The sequence below is a fragment of the Mobula hypostoma genome, chromosome 13 (genome assembly GCF_963921235.1).
Source record: "Mobula hypostoma chromosome 13, sMobHyp1.1, whole genome shotgun sequence".
NCBI classification, from domain to species: Eukaryota; Metazoa; Chordata; class Chondrichthyes; order Myliobatiformes; family Myliobatidae; genus Mobula; species Mobula hypostoma.
This window is the reverse complement of record NC_086109.1, coordinates 90,521,869-90,541,454: the sequence shown is the minus strand read 5'-3', so window position 1 is coordinate 90,541,454 and position 19,586 is coordinate 90,521,869. Positions and strand designations below refer to the sequence as shown.

The 19,586-nt window shown below is 43.4% G+C and overlaps 1 long non-coding RNA gene across 1 annotated transcript in view; it reads right to left on the bottom strand.

Moving 5' to 3' along the window:
* The window catches only part of LOC134355775 (uncharacterized), a 141,355-nt gene that overhangs the window by 92,784 nt on the left and 28,985 nt on the right, over positions 1-19,586 (bottom strand). The window contains exon 2 of the long non-coding RNA XR_010020185.1: positions 223-340. This is a non-coding gene — a long non-coding RNA (uncharacterized LOC134355775). The remainder of the gene's footprint in view (positions 1-222; positions 341-19,586) is intronic.

Here is a 19,586-nt window from a genome sequence, read left to right as displayed (position 1 = left end):
ACCTCTCCCTTAATGGTTCCCATTCTTACCTTCCTTACGTATCAGATTCCAGCACTGGCAGCCCTTTGTATTCCTGCTCATCACCCTCCAGCCTCTGCCTGCACTCACCTGCCTCTTCCTCCCCCTTCCATCCCTCCAACCTTCCCCAACTGCCCATCTTCCTCCACCACACCTTGCCTACCAATCACCTCCGGTCCCTGTCTCACTCCTCCCCGCTTTTACCTTTATACCAGCTGTCACACCTCTTCGTTCTCAGTCGTGATGCAAAACGTTGGCAAGTCCTTCACCCCTACAGATGCTTCCCGACCTGCTGAGTTCCTCCAGTAGGTTGTTTGATGAGCTGAAAGAAATATCGATCGCATTGTAAAGCAGGAGATGTCTACACAGCCTTTTCATGTAATATTATGTGCAGTGTAGGCAAATACCCTTGATGGAAGTAATAAGAAAATATCATCTGCATGTTCATGAATTGCATCTCAGAGTTAAAGTCAATGTGGAGTTTATTGTCATATGCACAAGCACACGTATGCACAGATGCAATGAAAACCTTGCAGCAGCATCACGGGCACCTCGCATCAGATAAGCAGCATTCGCAAGAAAGACAAATTGCGGCACGGTGGTTAGCGCAACACTTCACAGTACAGGCAACCTGGGTTCAATTCCCACTGCTGGCTGGAAGGAGTTTGTACGTTCTCCCCGTGACTGTGTGGGTTTCCTCCGGGTGCTCCAGTTTCCTCCCACAGTCCAAAGACGTACCGGTTGGTAGTTTAATTGGTTGTTGTAAATTGTCCTGTGATTAGGCTAGGGTTATATCGGGGATAGCTGGGCAGTGTGGCTCGAAGGGCCAGAAGGGCCTGTTCCACAATGTATCTCGATAAATAAATAAATATAAACGATGCACAATTTTTACAAGAATGAATACAACTAGAACAAAAAATTAACAATGTGCCAACAGCTCTCTTTAGGCATATTGACCTTCATAAATCAAAATATTATTTGCTTTTTCCTTCCAGAGTGATCAAATTTACATGTTCCCACATAATATTTCATTTGACAGATTCACACCCACTCAGTAAACCTATCTATATCACTTCATTAGATCCTCTTCACTTTCCTTTCAGCACTTTTTATTTTTATTATTACTGTAAGTATTTCATTTCTTTCTTGCCATTGTGTTGTTGCAAAACATCTGATTTCATGTTATATAATACAGTGATAATAAATCTGATTTGGATTTTATCAACCATATCTTTCGTGCCTTCATCCTAGTGATTTATACTGATGCCGTAGCAACGGCCATGTACTTGGCCCTGACACGCCTGGAAAACAAAGATAGTTATGTCAGAATGTTGTTTCTGGATTTCAGTTCAGCATTCAACACTATTGCCCCACAAACCTTAGTGAACTCCTACTCCTTCGTGTAAATACAACACTGCGCAAATTGGTGGTCGGACGCCCTAACCAACAGACCTAATCAGATGGTCAGAATACACCACTGTTCCTCCCCAACCCCATCATCCTCAACATGGGTCCCCTCACCCCAGAGCTGTGTGCTGAGCCAATTTCTGCACTTTCTGCACGTACATGACTACACGGCCAAACACCCGAGTGATTACATTGTCAAGTTCGCCGATGACATGACAGTGGTGGGGCTCATCACCAACAACGATCAGACAGCTTACATAAAGGAGATGAAAGAGCTTGAGGCCTGATCCCAGGAGAATCACCTCTTCCTGAATGTCAACAAGATAAAGGAGACGGTTATCGACTTTAGGGGAACTCACACCACTCTTTACATGGGTGGCACAACAGTGGAAAGTGCAAGCAGTTTCAAACTCCTGGGAGTGCACATCTCACACAACCTCTCATGGTCCCAAAACACATTCTACACAATCAGGAAAGCTCACCAACACCTCTACTTTCTGAGGAGGCTGAAGAGAGCTGGACTGCACACAACATACTCACGATGCACAGTAGAGGGCATTCCTAACAAGCTGCATCTCTGCATGGTGTGGGAAATGCATTGTGGTGGACAGAAAGGCTCTGCAACAGGTAGTCCATCTGACCGACCCATCATCTGCACCAGCCCACCCGCCATCAAGGACATATATACAGAAAGGTGCTAGAAAAGGGCCAGTAACACCATGAAGGATCCCACACATCCTGCTCATGGACTCTTTGTCCCTGTCCCATCAAGGAGGAGGCTACATAACATCCATGCCAGGTCCACCAGACTTACAGTTACTTTCCCCAAGCAGTAAGTTTGCTGCATCAACACCTCCACCCACTAACCAACTCCTGTACACCTCCCACTGCCACTACTTTATCATTTCATGTCAGAGTCACCGTATGTACAGACACCCCTGTGTCCAGCATCACCTTATGGATATGCAACCGATCTACGTGTTGTTACAGAACTGTGCAAAAGTCTTATATACATATACAGTACAGATCTAGGGTGCCCAAGACTTTTGCACAGTACTGTATTTGTCGATGTGGAGCAGAGAGTGACTTTGTAAATCTGGGAGTAAAGGATGTTGGGAATAGTGAGGGGTGTGCAACAGGTGGCAAGGAGTGTGAGAGGTGGGGCTGGCGTGGGTGAAGTCGCAGCCAACACTGAGACAACAGGCACGGTCATTTGATTCCAAACAACTGGTTTATTGATCGTTACAGAAGGTCTCTCTAGTGCTTCCCACTCCCTCCCCTCTCCCTTCCCCTTTTCCTAACCATCATTCCCCTCTCCCTGCCCCCTTCCCACTCTCAGTCCACAAAAGAGACCCATATTGGAATCAGGTTTATCATCACTCTCATAATGTCATGAAATTTGTTGGGTTTTTTTGTGGCAGCATGTATTGTACGTGCAATACACAAAATTACTACAATACTGTGCCAACGTCTTAGAGTCTCTAGCTATATAGGTGTGGTTAAGATTTTTACACAGTATTGTTTATGTTGTATTTTTTTTATTATTATTGTGTTCTTTATCTTATTGTGTTTTCTTTTTGTGCTGCATCAAATCCGGAGTAGCGATCATTGTGTTTTCATTTACACTTGTGTACCGGGAATCTTGAATCTCAAATGTCATTATAAAACTATATTGATCATATAATTCACATTTGGATACAAAATGCATGCACTCTTTCGCAGCTTGTATAAAAAAGTTGATGAAACCAACAATGTGGCTGCTGAGTTCCAGATGGCCTTAGGAACAGAGGTATTCCTGTAGTCTGTACATATCTAATTAATTGAATTAATTCCCAGAACAAAACATTGGCTCTTAGACCATACGGCACCCAGTGCTTAGCAAGAGAAGAAAAATTTCTGTTGAAAAATTCAAGTTTGCCAAAAGCTAACCTGTTCAAGTCCTGGACTTTTGGGGTCCATATTCAAGGTCCTTATTTGTAATCATTAGCGATTCTTGAAGTTGATACCAAAGATCAAAGCCCAAAAGTCAATCTGAAGTTTGGGATTCGAGGGCTGATGGTCAGAGTCCGTGTGTCTGTGAGTCCACAGGAGAAATCAAAGACCCAATGTCTGCGAATCTGTGAGCCCATTGGAGAAGTAAAATGTCCAATGTCTGCAAATCTGTGAGCCCATTGATAGATAGATAGATAGATTTACTTTATTAATCCCAAGGGAAATTGGAGAAGTCAAGGGTCCAATGTCTGCAAATCTGTGAGCCCACTGGAGAAGCTGAAGACCCAGTATCTGCAAATCTGTGAGCTCATTGGAAAAGTCAATGGTCCAATGTCTGCCAATCTGCGAGTCCATTGGAGAAGTCAAAATCCCAGTATCTGAGAATGTGTGAGTCCACTGGAGGCTGGAGACTGGAGACAGCCTATCCCAGGCTTAGAGGACTGCCTGTGTGTTCATGTGGGTGGTAGGGGAGAATGGGGCTTATTTTGCTGTTGTTCATTGGTTGTTGTTGCTGCTTGTGTTGTTCTGCTGAGCATTGTGGCACAGTATATTGGCGCAGGAATGTGTGGCACTGCTTGCGGGCTGCCATATCTGTGTTTGTAGTTAAAACAGATGACGCACTTCACCGTATTTTTCTATGTGTGTGTGATAAATAAACGAATCTGAAACTAACCACTGCACAGTAACTCCAATTGGAAGATTGGGCGCCACGGTAGCGCAGCGTTAGCGTAATGCCATTGCAGCATGGGGAATCGGAGTTGGGAGTCAATTCTGAAGCCATCTGCAAGGAGCTTGTACTTCCTCCCCATGGAAGGCGTGGGCTTTCTCCAGGTGCTCTGGTTTCCTCCCACAGTCCAAAGATGTACCAGTTAGGAGGTTAATTGATCATTGTAAGCTAGGGGTTAAATCAGGGTTTGTTGGGGAGGCGCGGCTTGAATATTCTGCACTGTATCTCTGAAGGAAATAAAACACTAAGACTGACAGGTCAGAATCACGTGTAATTAAACCACACTTCCCACACAACCCACCTCCGGACCCATTAGCATAACCTGGCTTCTAGGGAAAGATAGCTACAAAACCTCTATGTATTTGTTAGGGAGGAGGTTAGCGCTGTAGCGTCGCGCTATTACAGTACCAGTGACCCAGGTTCAATTCCCACCTCTGCCTGTAAGGAGTTTGTACTTTCTCCCCGTGACCGCATGGGTTTCAGATTCAGGTGCTGATTTATTTATCATGTGCACTTCGAAGCATGCAGTGAAGTGCCTCACTTGAGTTTACAACCAACACAGCCAAGGTTGTGCTGGTGGCAGCCCTCAAGTATCATCACTCATTCTGACACATTTCTCCAGGTTCTCTGGTTTCCTCCCATGTTCCAAAATTGCTTGGGTTAGCAGGTTAATTAGTAATTAAAATTGCTGTATCTCTAAATAAAATAAAATATAATATATGTACACATTTATGTGTATGTGTGTGGAAGTATATGTGTGCATCTGATTAACATTGTCAGAGTCACCATGTTACCTCACTCATTCAATTAAGTACCAGACTGGCCAATTATCACATTGGGAGAAATTACACACAGTCTTGTGCACCAGAGAGAGGGACTTTAAATAATATTTGCTTTTCCTTGCAGTCACAGCAGGAGCAAAGAATCTTTTGGAGATGTAGTTTGACAGAATAACTGCTGCTTGTTAATATAATGTTGTGCTGATCGGTTTCTGGTCATTTTTGCAACGCAGACCAGGTGGGGGCCAGCCACAGGGGAGGGTACAACAGCTGAAATCATATCGCAAATACTATCAGTCATGACTGGAAGCGCAAAGGTTGCAGACTGGAAGTTATAGAATTAACTTTGTCTTAATCGCACCATGTGTCACAGTCCACACGCTGGCAGCTAACAGAACGATGAATGAGGTTTCTGAGCTATTGCCTAACAGAACGAGACTAAAGTGTGACAAATTTATTTCCTTGAAGGAAGGAATCTCTTTAGGCGGAGTTTTAATCCGTTTATATTTATCATTTTACCATTTCTTGTGAGTTCTGACAGATGTAGTTCTGTGTAGCAGTGTAGGAACAGCCCAAGAGAAAGTGTTTGCTTTTATAGATCCTTTTGGGGTGAAATTTATAGCTGGCTGATGCTTCAAGATGAGTACAGGCTGATCCTTTCACAGGTCTTTTGCTTTATCTTCTCCATTTACAATTGATTTGTAAGCTACAACTGTTTCTGTTAATATCCTTCCTCATATTAGTGACCGGTAAAATCATGATGTTCTTTTTCCTCAAGTCAAGATGTTCGAATGAACTGTCCTGTGACAGTCTATCATCACTTGTCTAGCTGACAGACCTCAGTGAGGCAAAAATATATTTTCAGGAAAACCAGAAGCTACCATGAGACCCTAAAGCAAAAACAGAGAGAGTGAAAGGAATAGACTAAAAGAATTGATTCCACTGATTTAACCAGATAAAGTGACACATTGAAAAGCAGCAGTTTTGTGTTGGCCAAATCTGCCACACATGGTGTACTAGAAATAATTCTGGTCTCTTATTATGGCTTATTTTAGTAGGTACAAAATATTTCCTATGATAATAAAGGAACTGAGAAAATGTACCTAATAAGGTGGATTGAACATGACTCTTGAGATGAGAGATTATGGAGTGAGAAATAGATTTCTTCTTGACTTCAAAAACTTTGATTTAAAAGAACAAGGGGGCTACCAATAGAACTCATTTTCCCATAAATCCAGAATGGAATTCAGAATAACCCTTTTCACACAGAAATGGCAGAAGGTGAAACTTGCTATCCTCTGGAGTCGGCATCTGCACTTCTGTGTATGTGTGTATATATGTGTATGTGTGTGTCTGTGTATGAATGTGTGTGGGTGTGTGGAAGTGTGTGTAGGTGTGTGAGTGCATATTTTGTGTGTGTGAATGTGTGCATATTGTGTGTGGATGTATGTGAGCGACTGTGTGTAGGTGTGTGTGCTTGTGTATGTGTGCGTATTTGTGTGTGTGTATGTCTGTGCATATGTGCATATGTGTGTCTGTGTAAGAACGTGTGTGTGTATATGTGTGTGTATGTCTGTCTGTGTGTGGCTATGAGTCTGCGTGTATGTGTGTGCATGTGTGATGCCCTAGTTAAGATTTTCACTGCTATGCTGTAGGTATCTCATTTTAGCAGTTCTGTAAGAGCAGCCTGTCCTGCTTTCAGCCTGTTTGGGTGTGAGCTAAAGATAAGGAGCTATGTTGTTCAACTTAGGAATGTTGCAGCAGCCAGTCAGGATGGTGGAATTGGAAGAAGGTTCTAGGGAAAGCTGGGTGGAGAGGTTTCGTGAGGGACACTGGTGTGAGTCGAGGTCTTTCTGGGGGTGGGAGGACCTGGGAGAAGACAGGAGGGAGGATGGCTGAGGATGCCATCCCTGTTGCACAGGGTGAATAACTTCAAGGAGGAAGAACCAATTCTCCCGTGGGGTAGCCCACTTATTCAAAATGGATTTCGAGTGACTTTCGGAAGGTGGTGTGTTCTTTCACGCAGATCGTGGGTCCAGCACATGAGTTACAGACAACTTTAAGATGAGCTCCAACTTAAGTGTACAGTTGGACTGGGTTAACTGTAATGGGCCCTTTTAATTTCTTTTTCCTTTTCTTTTTCCTACTAACTGTTTGATGAATCTGACACTTGAAAATATACTTTATCATTGTATGTAGTGTACGGTCTGCTATTTCTCGCTGATGGGCAATTGCACGGGGCCAGTAGTTACACAGTATTCACACAGATTGTGGTTCGGGTGGGCGAGACATCCCAACTTCCCAGATTTGGTGGGATGCAAGTCACATCAACCCTAGGCGTACGGAGTCTGGGAAAGGTGGCTTCCTCACCGCGAGGGGGCTAACGAGCCACATCTCTAGAGATGTTTATGTGTGTGTGGGCATGTGTGTGTATGTGTGTGTACATGCGTGTGTTTGTGTGTGTTAGTATGCTGTATGTGAGTGTGTGTGTGTTTGTGTTGGGGTGTATGTGTGTTTCTCACACTCACTCTCTTCCTCCCGTCTCTTCTGTGCCACAGATTGAGTACCCTCCACTGTGTCGTTTTCTGACTATTGCCCATCTCCTTGGTCTCCTCTTCCCCTCTTCTTCTGTCTGCTCCTCTCCCTCCTCTCCTCTCCATCCATCTCTCTCAGTGTCACTTCCGTGACTCCCATTCTCCCTTTCCCTCCTTTTTTCTTCCCCACCCTCCTCCGTCTCTGCCTTCCCCTACAGAAAAATGCATGATCTTCACTTATGTGTCCCTTTGACAAGGTCTCCCCCAAATTGCAGAGATTTCAGTAGCAATAGGTCTGTTAAGGATAGCTATTTTCAAGTATTGATGACCAGCAGTTTGGGAGGTGCCTCTGAGTAAGATTGCAGAGTATCAGAATTGGAATCAGATTTATTGTAAGACCATAAGATATAGGAGCAGAATTAGGCCATTCAGTCCATCGAGTCTGCTCAGCCATTTCATCCTGGCTGATTTATCATCCCTCTCAACTCCATTCTCCTGTCTTCTCCCTGTAACCTTTGACACCCTTATTAATCAAGAACCAATGAACCTCCACCTTAAAGAAACCCAATGAATTAGCCTTCACAGCCATCTGTGACAATGAGTTCCACAGAGAAATCCCTCCTCATCTCTGTTCCAAAGGGACGTCCTTGTATTCTGAGGCTGTGCCCTCTAGTCCTCACTCCTCCACTATAGGAAGCATTCTCTTCACATCCACTCTATCTAGGCCTTTCAGTATTCGACAGATTTCATTGAGATCCTCCCTCGATTTTTTTAAACTCCAGCGATTACAGGCCCAGGGCTATGAGTTGCTTCTGGTGGGGGCATGATGGTGTAGCAGTTATGAAACTGGACCAGCAGCTGGAAAGTCGGGAGTTCGATTCCAGCAAGGCAAGTTATGAAATTGAATTCAATAAATCTATTAAATTGTAGCTGCTACCATGAAGAACTGTAAAAGCTGCTAAATTGTTGTTTAAAAAAACGGGTCTTTGTGTCCTTCAGGAACAAAAAGGATTAGTGTTTAAATAGCATCTATCCTGACCTCGGAGCGTCCCAGAGCACTTTACAGTGAAGCAGCTTTTGAAGTGTAGTCACTGCTGTAGGAAACAGAGCTGAGGAACTGCTGCCCCCGTGTGAAACTCAATCTTACACCTCATGTGTGACTCTAAGTGCCCTCCTGACTGATCTGTCCAATTAGTGGAAGGTCAAGAGAAACCTTCAAAGGGCATATACACTCTGTGGCCACTTTATTAGACACCTTCTGTACCTAATAAAATGGCCACTGAGTGTATATCTGGTCTTCTGCTGCTGTAGCCCGTCCACTTCAATGTTTGATGTGTTGTGCATTCAGAGATGCTCTTCTGCACGCCACCGTTGTAACACGTGGTCACCTCAGTTACTGTTGACTTCCTATCAGCTTGGACCAGACTGGCCATTCTCCTCTGACCTCTCTCATTAACAAGGAGTTTTTGCCCACAGATCTGCTGCTCACTGGATATTTTTTGTTTGTTGCGCCATTCTCTGGAGACTGTTGTATGTGAAAATTCCAGATTAGAAGATTCTGAGTCCATCTGGCACCAACAATCGTTCCACGGTCAAAGTCACTTAGAATCCATTCCTTTCCCATTCTGATGTTTGGTCTGAACAAGAGCTGAACCTCTTGACCGTGTCTGCATGCTTTTATGCATTGAGTTACTGCTACACAATTGGCCAATTAAATATTTGCATTAGTGAGCATTGTTCAGGTGTAACTAATAAAGTGGCCATGGAGTGTAAACAAAGGCCTTCCGTTTTAGGAGGAAATATCTGAGAATATTCTGGGGGTGGATATCTTAGAGAAAATGAAAATGAAAAAAGGACTTGCATTACTGTAGCACCTCTCATGAACTCTGAGTTTTCATAAGCACTCTGTAGTCTCTGGAACATAGGAGCAGGCAGCAAACAATTTGCAAACGCAAGATCCCACAATGAGAAAACTGATAACGAAATAAAAGATAAAGATGCTGAGAATGTTCAGTGGGTCAGGCAGCATCTGTGGAGTGAGAGAATTGAGGTTGATCTTACAGGTTAATGAAGTGTGCATTAAAATAGGATCCAGATATCCAGCGCTAGGCAGGTACTTGTTTCTCTTTTAGCAATATGGTTTCTTTACTAATCCACTTTTTGGTGATACTGGATATGGCATGCAGGGAGAAATCCCATTTGAAAGTGGCAAAAGATCTCCTATATCCACAAACAATCACCTATATCCACAAAAGATTGGACAGAGCTTTGGTTTAATGCTAAACCAAACACAAAGAGCCATTGGACAGGTGGACACAATTTTTTTGCGGGGAAGGGTATGCCTGCCAGGTATGGTGGTGGAGCTATTGACACTGGAATGATTTAAGAACAGATGGTCACAATCATAACTGAAGTATATATTTAATTTAGTTTTCTTTTATATTCAGAGATATGGCACAGTAGCCAGCCCTTTCGACCCAATGGGCCCACGCCACCCAGTGACACTTAAGTGATCAATTACCTTCCTAACCTGTACATCTTCAGAATGTGGGAGGAAACCAGAGCACGTGGGGGAAACCTGCGCAGTCATGGGCAGAACGTGCAAACTCCTCGCAGTCAGCAGCGGGGATTGAACCGGGGTTACAGGCGCTGTACTAGTATTACACTAGCCACCATACCGGGCCAACCGTGTATTTGAAACGGCTGAACCCGATGTTTGGACAATGATTAGGCGGCAGGCCAGGTTGAAAACATCAGGGTGTCATGTCCCGGGGTGAGGGTCGGACCAATTCAGCTCGCTGTTCCGCATCATCTACTCAGCTCTGCGCTGAACGAGGAGTCTGTGGACTTCAGTTCAGAACGCTATTTGCTTGCATTTATTGTTTGCATGATTTGTTCTTTTTTCTGCACTTTGGGTGTTTGATTTTTTTTAATGGATTCTTTTGGGTTTCTTTGTTTTGTGGCTGCCTGTAAGGAGACGAATCTCAAGGTTGTATAATGTATACGTACTTTGTACTTTATTCTGGAATGATGTCAGAGAATAAGGCAATATCCATCAGTAAAGACGTTCACCATCCTAGACATGCCCCCTTCTTGTTATTACCGTCAGGGAAGAGATACAGGAGCCTGAAGTCCCATACTCAATGATTCAGGAACAGCTTCTTCCCCTCTGCTATTAGATTTCTTAACAGTCTAAGAACCCCTGAACACCACCTCGTTATTCATCTTTTGCACAATTAATTTATTTCTGTAAATGATGGTGATTTTATGCCTTTGCACTGTACTGCTGCTGCAAAACAACAGATTTCACATCATCTCAGACAGTGATAATAAAACTGATTGGGATGATATCAAAGAGAAGCCAGTCTTTTTTTCTCATCCAAACTACTTTATGTTCACTCAGTAACGCCGTAAGTCATCGCAACATCCCATAGGAGCCACACAGGGTATCCATTTTAAATTAAACTTTAAGAATGTTAATATTCTTCCTAATAACTGCACTGGTGTAATGGTATTTTTATGCAATAGATCAGAGAGTATCTAACTGGAAGTCTCCAACAGAAAGATAATGCTATTTACTGCTGTGCAGACACTAATGTAGTTGGAGTGGAAATTAGTGGATATTTGAATGATTTTGTATGATTTCACAGTCTACTAATAAAGTGCTGTCACATTTAGTGTGATAAAGAGTTGAGTCAACCCAGTCAATTTTCTAAGTTATTTTTAATCATCCCAGTATAGGTTTCTTGGTTACAATTGTAAGACTAAAGATTTGCCCTGATCCGCATTCCCTGATAAGCTGCAGAGAGTTGTAAAATTAGTCAGCTCCATCATGGGTACTAGCCACTGTAGGATCCAAAACATCTTCAAGGAGCGGTGCCTCAAAAAGGCAGCATCCATCATTAGAGACCCCCACCACCCAGGGCATGCCTTGTTCTCATTGTTACCATCAGGGAGGAGATACAGGAGCCTGAAGGCACACACTCAGCGATTCAGAAACAGCTTCTTCCCCTCTGCCACCCGATTTCTGAATGGACATTTAACCCATGAACACTACACACTACTTTTTTATTTCTGTTTTTGGACTACTTATTTATTTAACTATTTAATATACATTTAAATACTTACTGTAATTCAGTATTTTTCTATATTATCATGTATTGCATTGTACTGCTGCCACAAAGTTAACAAATTTCATAACACATGCGATGATGTTAAACCTGATTCTGATTTTGTTTACTCTTTGATGCAGAATCTCGTGTTTGGTGGTATTGTGCTCAATGCTTTAAAAATGCGTTGTTTCCATATAATGGCTTTTAATACAACCATTTCACATCAGGACAAAGCATCAACGATTGGAAACGAATAGCAACTGAACTCAGAAACCATTCTTCATTGTCTGTATTATCTTTCCATATCCTACTTCCCCATCAGGGAAAGCCTGAGATTAGGATCACTGTGGGATAGATGAGATAGTAAGATGCTATTATATTTTATAAGCCTGGGAAAGAGATAGAGTCGTGGAGTTGAACCTGCCTACAAAATCCATGTAGACACTTTTTACCCGGTTATAATAATCCCATTTAGACCGTAAGACAGGAGTAGCGTCTGCTCCGCTGCTCCATGATGGCTGATTTATCTTCCCTCTCAACCCCATTCTCCTGCCTTCTCCTCATAAGTATTGGCATCGAGTACATACCAATCTCTGCTTTAAATATACCCAATGAATTGGCCTCCACAGCAGTCTAGCAATGAATTCCACAGATTCGTCACCCTCTGGCTAAAGAAATTCCTGTTCGTCTCTGTTCTAAAGGGAGGTTCTTCTGTCCTGAGGGTATGCCTTCTGATCCTGGACTTTCCACTATTGAAAACATCCTCTTCACGTCCATTCTATCTAGACCTTTCAATATTTGGTAGATTTCAATGAGAAATTCATCTAAACTCCAGCAAATACAGGTCCAGAGCCATTAAATGCTACTCTCAAGTTAACCCTTTCATTCCTGGGATCATTCTCATAAACCTCTTCTGGACCCTCTGCAATGCCAACATGAGCTTCTCACAACACTCCAAAAGCACAAAAGGTTCTGCGGATGCTGAAATTCCAGACCAGCATACAGGAAATGTTGGAGGAACTCAGCAGGTCTGGCAGTATCTATGGAAATGAATAAACTATTGCTATTTCTACTGTTTATTCCCCTCCATAGATGCTGCCTGAGTTCCTCCAGAGTTTTCTGTATATTTCTCACAATACTCCAAGTACAGTCTGACCAATGTTACCTCTAAGGTGTGTGTGTGTGTGCATGCACACACGTATCTTTTGCTGCTAGCACACAAAGGAATTTAAACTGCGCACAAAAGGTTGTCACCCTCTACCTCGTTGGCACGATCGTACACAATCTCATTTCCTTTTCTGGTTTCTGATGTGGACGGGATTGACCACATGGAGTTTGCGATGATTTGTCTGCAGATTTTAGAAGTGGCTTATTTAAACTGATTTTATTGAGGAAAGTATTCAGTGCGCACATGTTGTTGTCACTGGGCAAAATATTGCACAGCACAAGATTTTTGTGCACACTGGTCATTACAGATTAGAGGGAACCAATGCCCTATAAAGACTCAACGGTACATCCTTGCTTTTATATTCTTTTCCTCTCAAAATAAATGTCAACATTGCATTTCCCTGCCTTACCACTGACTCAAACTGCAAGTTAATCTTTAGGGACTCCTACAGTAGGATTCCCAAGTCCCTTTTCACCTCTAATCTCTGAATTCACTTTGCATTTATAAAATAGTCTATGCCTTTATTCCTTCTACCAAAGTGTATGTCCATACACTTCCCTTACTGTATTCCACCTGCCACTTAATCTGTCTAAATGCTTCTGCAGACTCCCTGCATCCTCAAAATTACCTGCCCCTCCACCTATCTTCATATCATCTGCAAACTTGGCCACCAATTCCATCATCCAGATCATTAACATACAACATGAACACAACTGGACCCAACATTAACCCCTGTGGAGCACCTGCATTAGGGCCGAATCCTTTTATGCCATGCCTCCTTAAGTGTCTGTCTAATTGTCTCTTACATGTACTGATTTTACCATTCCGGTATTTATGTGCAGTACTGTGTAAAAGTCTTAGGCACATATATATAGCTAAGACTTTTGCACAGTACTGTATTTGTCAATGTGGCATAGAGAGCGAGTTTGTAAATCTGGTGGGAACAAAGGATGTTGGGAATGGTGAGGGTGGAGCGCCATGGGAGGGGTGTGGGACAGGTGGCAGAGAAGGAGTGCCAGGGTGGGGGGGGGGGGTGCAGACACATCCAGCCTTGAAGATGTCTCTCTGGTGCTTCCTGCTCCCTCCCCTCTCCCTTCCACTTTTCCCAACCATGATTCCCCTCTCCCTGTCCCTTCCCACTCTCAGTCCACAACAGAGACCCATACCAGAATCAGGTTTATCATCACTCACATATGTCATGAAATTTGTATTTGCAGCAGCAGTACAGTGCAATACGTTACTGGGCAAAAGTCTTAGGCACCCCAGCTATCTATCTATTTATCTATATAATATGCCTAAGACTTTTGCACAGTACTGAGGAATTGTTATTTTTTCCTGTAGTTTAACTTTCCTATGCTTGCTTCTATTTTTATATAATCACCTACTGTATATGCATGTAATTTTTCTAGACATTACGGTACAGTTGCGCCGGTATTTTTCTAGAAGCTTCTTGCCACTGAATCTGGCTATTTTATAGGTTCATTGTTATTACTGAAATTTTTAATATCGCTTCTCTAAGAATGAGACAATTGTGACTGCTTTTTCCTTTGTCTTTCTTTTGTTCGTTCCTTTTTTTGTAACACTTAATAAAATTGCTGGACATAAGTCTTAGGCCTCATTCTTGACTTCCAAAAGCACCAGGGTCCAAAAGCACTCATGTTTTCAGTAGCATGTGCCCAAAACTGAGAAGTTTCTAGAAAAATACAGAAGCAACTTTTTGAAAAATCTAATTGAGATACACAGTGGAATAGGCCCTTCCAGCCCTTCGAGCCGTGCGCCCAACAATCCCATTTTTAAACCCTGGCCTAATCACAGGACAATTTACAACAACCAATTAACCTACTGTCATCACATTCATGTCTAGCACCTAGTCAAGAACCCTGTTCTCATTTCAGTCTCAAAATCGTGCCTCGATTCTAGTCACAGACACTTCAGCACTTGGGTCCTTACCATTCTCACCTAGGCCTCTCGTCACACTTTCACGCAGAGCGGAGCAAACAGCTGGAATGAGCTGCCACAGGAGGTGGGAGAGGCAGGTGCAATTGCAGCTTTTAGAATTGACAGTCTGCTGCAGGAACCCAGAGGATCGAGTAGCATCTAGAACATAGAATATAGACCCATAGAGCGTGATAATGACATCTAATCCTGTACATTGGTCCATATGCCTCCTTTCTCTGCATATTCATGAGCCTGCCCAAGAGCCTTTTAAACACCTCTATTGTATCTGCCTCCACGACCATTCCAGGCACCCAGCACTCTCTGTTTAAAAGCTTGCTGCACACATCTCTTTGAAGTTACACCTTATTACTGTAAGTGCATGCCCTCTAGTATTAGACTTATCATCCTTCAGAGAAAGAAACCAGGTGTCTGCGCTTTCGATACCTCCCATAATGCTATGAATTTTTATCAGGTCTCCCCTCAGTTTCCACTGCTCCCAGGAAAACAGCCTATTTGTCCAACTGCGCCCCCATCCCTTCGCACATTGTGGGAGGAAAGGAATCGTCAGCATTTCAGGTTGAAACCCTGCATTGAGGCGGGACACGCTGAGTTCTTCCAGCAGAACATTTATTGCTCCAGATTCCAGCATCTGCAGTATCTTATGTCTACAGCATTTAAAAAGCATTTGTTCTCGTCTGGGCTGAAAATTTCCAAAAATCTAGTGATTCTGGGTTTTTTTTTGTTGCACTGAACTATAAACACGGAAGCAGACCCTTTAGACCGTCAAGATTCACATTTACTTATCACGTGTACATCGAAGCCGAAAGAGTCACTTGCATTAACAACCTGCACACCTGAGGGTGCGCTGGGGGCTGCCCGCAAGTGTCACCTCACCTCATAGCATACCCACAATGCTCAGCAGAACAACACAGAACACAACAAGCAACAAAGCAACAACAGCAAAACACCCCCCCCCCCATTCCTCCCTCCCACCCACATACAAAATCCTTTAACCCAAAGACAGTTCATATTTTTCAGCCTCCAACCTCTGGGGATCTGGATTGAGACTTGGGTTGGACCATAAGACACAGGAGCAGAATTAAGCCATTCCACTTGTCGAGTCTGTTCGACCATTCCATCATGGCTGATTAATTATCCCTCTCAATTCTCATTCTCCTGCCTTTACCCCATAACCTTTGATGCCCTGATTAATCAAGAACCTATCAACCTCCACTTTAAATATACCAATGACTTGGTCTGCACAGCCATCTGTGGCAATGAATTCCATAGATTCACCACCCTCTTGGTAAAGAAAATGTTCCTCATCTCTGTTCTAAAGGAATGACCGTCTATCTGATGCTGTGCTTTCTGATCCTAGACTCCCCCACTCTTGGAAATGGTCTTTCCACATCTACTCTATCTAGACCTTTCAATATTCGATAGGTTTCATTGAGATCCCCTGTCATTCGTCTAAACTCCAGCAAGTACAAACACAGAGCAATCAAGTTCTCCTCACTTGTTAACCCTTTCGTTCTTGGGATCATTCTCGTGAATCCCCTCTGGACCCTCTCCAATGCCAGCAGAATTTCTCTTAGACAAGGGGCTCAAAACTGCTCACAATACTCAAAGTGCAGTCTGACTAATACCCATAAAGCCTTCACATTACATCCTTGATGTTGTATTCTAGTTCTCTTGAAATGAATGTTAGCATTGCATTTGCCTCCCTTACCACTGACTCAGTCTGAAAGTTATCACAGTGAAGACTGATGCAAAATACTTATTAAGTTCATCCGTTATTTCTTTGTCCTGAATTACTACCTCTCCAGTATAGTTTTCCTGTGGAGCGATATCCACTCTTGTCTCTCTATTAATCTTTATTTATCCGAAAAAACTTTTTGTTTCCTCTTATATATTATTTGTTGGCTTACCTTCAGATTTAAGCTTTTCTCTCTTCATGGCTTTTTTAGACATCCCTGCTAGTGTCCCCCTCTGACCAGCTCTTTGTTCATGCCTCTGTAATTCCCTTTACTTCACTGTAATACTGATACATCTGATTTTAGTTTCACTTTCTCAAACTGCAGGGTGAATTCTGTCATATTATGATCACTTACTCCTAAGGATTCCTTCACCTTAAGCTCCCTAATCAAATCTGGTTCATTACATAACACCCAATCCAAAATTGCCGTTCCCCTAGTGGACTCAACCACAAGCTGCTCTAAAAAGCCATCTCATCGGCATTCTACAAATTCACTTTCTTGTGAACCAGCACCAACCTGATTTTCCCAATCTTCTTGCGTATTGAAATCCCCCATGACTATTGTAACATTGCCCTTTTTACATGCCTTTTCTATTTGTAGGACTGGAGAGGAAGGGGGAAGACACCAGAATAAAAAGTTGGGGTAGGGGAAGGAGGATTGCTGGAAGGTGACAGGTGAAGCCAGATGTGTGAGAAAAGAAAAGGGCTGGATAGGAAGGAATCAGATAGGAGAGAAGAGTGGACCGTAGGAGAAAGGGAAGGAGGAAGGGACCCAGAGGGAGGTAATAGGCAGGTGAGAAGAGGTAAGAGGCCAGCGAGGGGACTAGAAGAGGGGAGGGGGAAGGAAACTTTTGTTTACCAGAAGGAGAATTTTATATTCATGCCATCCCACACAGAATATAAGGTGTTGCTCCTCCACCCTGAGGGTGGCCTCATTGTAACACAAGGTGAGGCCATGGACCAACATGTCACAATGGGAATGGGAATTGGAATTAAAATGATTGGCCACGGGAAGTTCCACCTTTGGCGGTTGGAGAGGAGACGATTGACAAAGTAGTCCCCAAATTTGTGATGGGTGTCACCAATACAGAGGAGGCCGCGTCGGGGTGCATCGGACACCATAGACAACCACAGCAGATTCACAGGTTTAGTGTGGCTTCACCTGGAAGTACTGTTTGAGGTCCTGAATGGGGGTGAGGGAGGAGGTGAATGGACAGCTGTAGCACTTTGGTCACTTGCAGGGATAAGTGCCGGGAGGGAGATTAGTGGGGAGGTACGAATTGACAAGGGGATCATGGAGGGAGAATTCCCTGTGGAAAGTGGGGGAAGGGAGGTAAAGATATATTTGGTGATAGGATCCCTTTGGAGATGGCAGAAGTTGCAGAGAATTATTTGTTGGATCTGGAGGATCATGGGGTGGTAGGTAGATGAACTCTATCACTGTTAAGGCTGCTAAGAGGAAAGGGTTTCTTGTGTAAAGCATTTAAACATCATTTGAAGCTGCATTAGAGGGAGGTGATGTTTGACTATGGAGTTCCAAACCTGTCCCAGCTTCATCTTTGTGATGTTGTGTTTGAGGAGATTGGCAGTGAAGAACATTCAACAATTTCACATGAAGGTGCAACTGACCAGGCAAAAATATGATCAAAATAAAATGATCAAGACAAAAACAGTACAAATTTCTACAGATAGACCGCGGAGAGCATTCCAGCTGGTTACATCATCGTCTGGTATGAAGGCACCACCGCACGGGATCGGCAAAGGCGACAGAGATTTGTAGACTCAGCCAGTTCCATCACGAGGACAACTCTCCCCACCACCAACAACATCTTCAGTGCCTCAAGAAGTCAGCATCCATCATTAAGGACCTCCACCATTCAGGAATAGGCCTTCTCTTGATTTGCCAAGGTATAGAAAGCCATGGATCAAGTACTGATGAATGTGATTTTATTCTGGCATCTTTTCCCTTCCTTTCCAGTCCTGAAGAAGAGTCCCGGCCTAAAACGTCAGACTGTTTGTTGATTTCCATGGATGTTGCCTGACCTGCTGAGTTCATGCAGAACGGTCTTTCAGCCCGCATAGCTCAATTACACCCACGTGACCAATTACCCTACTAACCCGTACATTTTTGGAATATGGGAGGAAACCAAAACACCTGGAGGAAATGCACACAGTCATGGGGAGAATCTTCAAACTCCTTCCAGACAGCAACGGGAATTGAACTGGGGGTCGCTGCCACTGTAATAGTGGTATGCAAACCATTACACTACCGTGCTATCCTATAGTGAGACAAATGTCCTGTTTCTGTCATCATGAATGTGGGATGGTCAGGAAAGTCCACCTGGTATTATTGTACCTATTAGCTTTGTGTATATATCTATGTATGTAGGTCAACATCACACTGCGTGACATAATTCCCCTCTGGGTTATCAAAAAAGCTTGTTCTTCAGATTAATTCCCAGCCTTGGAAAGTCAAGCCAATCACGTTCCACCTTGTACAGTCTTGGTGGATCACCTACTTAAATATAGCCCTGTTATTTATGAATACATGAACTTTCAATTTTAATCATCAGTGTCGATGTATTTAAAGCTGGTTAAGTAGGGCAGTGAGCTATCCGATGTCTTACAAACATTTGTGGGGTGCGAGTGCCGTGACCCAGTGGACACTGAGTTTCTGTACTATGTAGTGTTGTGCAAAAGCCACATCCTGAGGTTGAGAGTCAACACTCATAAAAATAACTCACCAAATTCAGAAGCACTTGTCTCTAAAGAGTCCGTGGGAAAGAAAGTTCTGTCACTTTATCCTCTAGCAGTACGAAGGACTCATGTCACATCTGCACGAGTGCGGTACTTTGTCATCCTGACCTTGTTTGATTTTGTTTCTGACATCCTACCGAATTTGCTTGCCTCCGACCACTCTGCTACCTCTTTTGCACGTTCAGTACGACCCTCTCACATTGTCTCCTGAACGGGATGCTGCCTGGATTAGAGAGCGTGCCTTATGAGAATAGGTTGAGCGAGCTCGGGCTTTTCTCTCTGAAGTAGAGGAGGATGAAAGGTGACTTGACAGAGGTGTATAAGATGATAAGAGGTATTGAGTGAGTGGCTGGTCAGAGTCTTTTTTACCCAGGCGGAAATGGCTAGTGCAAGGGAGC